Below are 3,318 nucleotides of genomic sequence, written 5' to 3'. Positions count from 1 at the left end.
GGCAATAGAAAGAAGTTCTGGGTTGGAAGTTTATTGTAGTTTTTATTTTTACGTTGGGAAAGGAGGCATAGGGCAGTGACAACAGATATCCCATGAGATCAGGTATTAAATGAGCCCAACTCAATCAGTCACAGAATGGTTACTCCAGATGGTGGAAAGAATGGGCGTAAAAGATCTACCACCCACTGTGGAGCAATATAGGAAGAGAAAAGAGAGGAAAGTAGCCCAGTAGGTGCAAAGAATAGGTTGAATTTGAGGGGAAGGAGATCTCACTGTGACTTAACTGGGCAAGATAAAAGGTTTTGATTGACTGGAAGATTAAGTGATGTGCAGAAGTTCTCAAGCAGTAGCTTTCCACATAAAGTACAGATTTTGTTTTCTCCTGTGATTTGTGCTGAGGATACAGGTACCTTGTCGGTCAGCATAACCTGTGAAATAACACTGCAAGACAGCATACAATGTGACTGAACAAAACTTTCAAGATATCAACCCAACTGTAAATAGCTCCTTTTTTCCTTGTATTCAAAATAAGTGTCTTCTTTTGCCATCAGCACAGCTTATGATGTGACATCTGTGACCAATTTTTACAAAAGAAGACTTACAGTCATCTTTTTTTTTTTTTGTTTAAAGTCCCTGCGATAGGGTTGGAAGATGTAGCAACTTGTAGAATCCCAGCAGTGAGTTTATGAATGATGCATGAAAAGAAATTTCTCTGCCTGGTGCTCAGAAGGAACATCAAGCAGGGTTGTGAGACCACTGCTGGGCTGGGCTGCTTGATGCAATATTCAGCTCAGACACAGCCAAGAAAGTCCACCAAACACACTAGTCTCAAAGTAAATGCATAAAAATACAATGAGAGGGAAAAAAAGATATAATAATTTTAAGTTGTTAGGCACAGTGTTATTTTTTTCCTTTTCCTTCCTCTCCCTTGTTGCCATTTGCTTTCCCAAAGCAGCTGCCTTCACAGATTGTGCAAAAGTAAAGAATGTTTTTATCACTCCCTAAATACATCCTGTAGAAACATATCTTAGTGAAGTAAGTCTATCACATTTCCAAGGGAGATCTTTTACTTAAAAACACTGGTCTGTGACCTTTCTAATAATGTAATTTCTTTCTATACTGCTAACACTATTAGAGGGATCTGAGAAACACTAGGAGTTTTTGTTGTTGTTGTGTGTGTGTGTGTGTGTGTGTGTGTGTGGTATAAGAATATATCTATCTTTAAACTTAATTTTATCTACAAAATCTAGCTCAGGAATTTGAGCTGCTATTATTACATTAGTAATATATATATATTTTTTTCAAGCTATATATTTCAGCATAGGAAATCATTAGTTATCAAAGCCTGTTACTGGTTAATAGGAATTTGCAATAGCAAAATTTTGTTGTTCTTTCCAGTGAAGAGATGTATATGAGACTTAAACACCTGGCAGTTCCAGGAAAGATGATGAATAAGCTGGCAGAGTAAGTCATCTTCCTACTCACATAAAAAAAAGTCAGATATGGAAATGTATGTTCTTGATATTGATGCTCCATCAGAAACTCCACATTAAAGTATCTGAAATAAATTCCCTTTATTCCCTGCTTTCAGCTTCTCCACAGCAATCATCTTCAGTGTTAAGACTGACTACCTTCTCCTGCATTTTCTTACAACAAAAGTTGTAAGAACTTTTTTTCTTTTACTAGAATTACTGAATAATTAGGGAGAGAAAGAAAGAAAGTACAAACTTTGGCATTCTTTTACTAGGTCTGATGAGAAGGATCACATTAAAGAGAAAGCTAAAAACAAATTAGATGTATTTACTTATAGCTTAATCTAACTTTGCTAATTGCTTAGATCACATGAGAGGAAAGCACTGAAAGAGCAGTGACACACACTAGCAGGGAGAGCTGACAGACCTTATGCCTTTATGGAACAGACAGAAAAAGAAGCCATGCATGTCTATAAGAACAGAGTTAGATGACAAATTGCAATGACAAATAATGCAATATCTTCATTATGTCCCTTTTTAGTATCCAGAAAAGTTACAGATTTTAATTGTAAACTCATTATTTGAAGGGATTTGTAGATCTCCTTTGAGGTTTGCTACTGAGAAGCCAGAATAGCTTTGTGAAAAATGCTAGAACTGAATATTTCTATCCTTTATTGATTATCTGCAAAAGGTCATGTTTTTGCATACTGATTATTCATTTTCACGAGAGCACTGGCTGCATAGGATACCACTTTTCAAGTACAGTATGTATTAAAGCAGAAGATTTTGATGAGTTTATTTATGGAAATAGTCTAGATATATACATTGTATGATCCTGGGAAGATTTGGGTCCATTTATTATGCATTAAGGTGTAGAAAGTTTTCACGAGGTTACTGAAGATGGGTGTTATTTGAAAAGCAGAAATGAAGTTTCTGGAAAATTATATTTACATGCATTATTTCTAAGGATTTAGTTCATTTCTGAACAGTCCTGGTCTGAGACAATTTCTGGCAACTGAGCATTGTATTTAAATACTATTTAAGTAATAGTCTGTTCAAATACATTATATTTTTCTTTGGAAAAGTCATGTTTGGGTTAAATTCACCTTTAAATTGGTTATTGGGAAAGAAAGCATTCTCATAAGAGTAAACACATCAGGAGCTGACAGTCTATTTATCACAGCGTATTTGGCCTACTATGGATCATTCTGGTTTTACCTTCCCAAATCCCTGCACCAGCTGACTCTTTTTTCTTCCCGTTTTACATACCGTTTCGAGCCTGTCATCCCTCTTCACTGAGGATAATATCTTGTCCTTTTCCTCGACTTATCTCTTCTCCTCTATTCACACTACACTTATGATTCCACCCTCCAGAAAAAAAAAAAAAAAAAAAAAAAAAAAAAAAAAAAAAAAAGTTGGGGGTGTGGGGGTGAGGGAGAATTGAACTGTTCTCTTAAATCTGTCAACAAATATCTACAAATGGGGTGTGGTGTGTGTGTGCATGCAAACAATAACAGAAGAATTATCAGATGTTGTTCAGGGAGCACACCCAAGCCTGACCACTATCTGCAGTCCATTCCCTCATGCTCTTAAGCTTCCACAGTTGTTGCTGCATCAGATGTCAGAGGGTGTATCTCTGCCTGTTGTCATAGCATATTCTTGTGGACTTGTGGTCCACAAGCTAGCTTCACCCCTTTCTGAATTCATTGAAAATATCTGGCTCCACATCTCTGACAACAAATTTCAGAATGTTGTTATCACTGCATAAAAATGTTTTATAGAAGAATTTTTTTATGAAAGTAAAAAAATATTTTATCTGTCCAAAGCTCATGTCCTACGAACCTTC

General features: G+C 36.0%; 1 long non-coding RNA gene across 1 annotated transcript in view; it reads right to left on the bottom strand.

Annotated features, from left to right (window-relative positions):
* Positions 1–2,787, bottom strand: part of LOC309874892 — a 26,401-nt gene extending 23,614 nt beyond the window's left edge. The window contains exon 1 of the long non-coding RNA XR_014316937.1: positions 2,742–2,787. This is a non-coding gene — a long non-coding RNA (uncharacterized lncRNA). The remainder of the gene's footprint in view (positions 1–2,741) is intronic.
* Positions 2,788–3,318: the final 531 nt, after the last annotated feature.

This window comes from Aythya marila (assembly GCF_965140915.1).
Source record: "Aythya marila genome assembly, chromosome: 2".
NCBI classification, from domain to species: Eukaryota; Metazoa; Chordata; class Aves; order Anseriformes; family Anatidae; genus Aythya; species Aythya marila.
The sequence above is the reverse complement of the archived record's forward strand: the minus strand, read 5'-3'. Positions and strand labels throughout refer to the sequence as shown.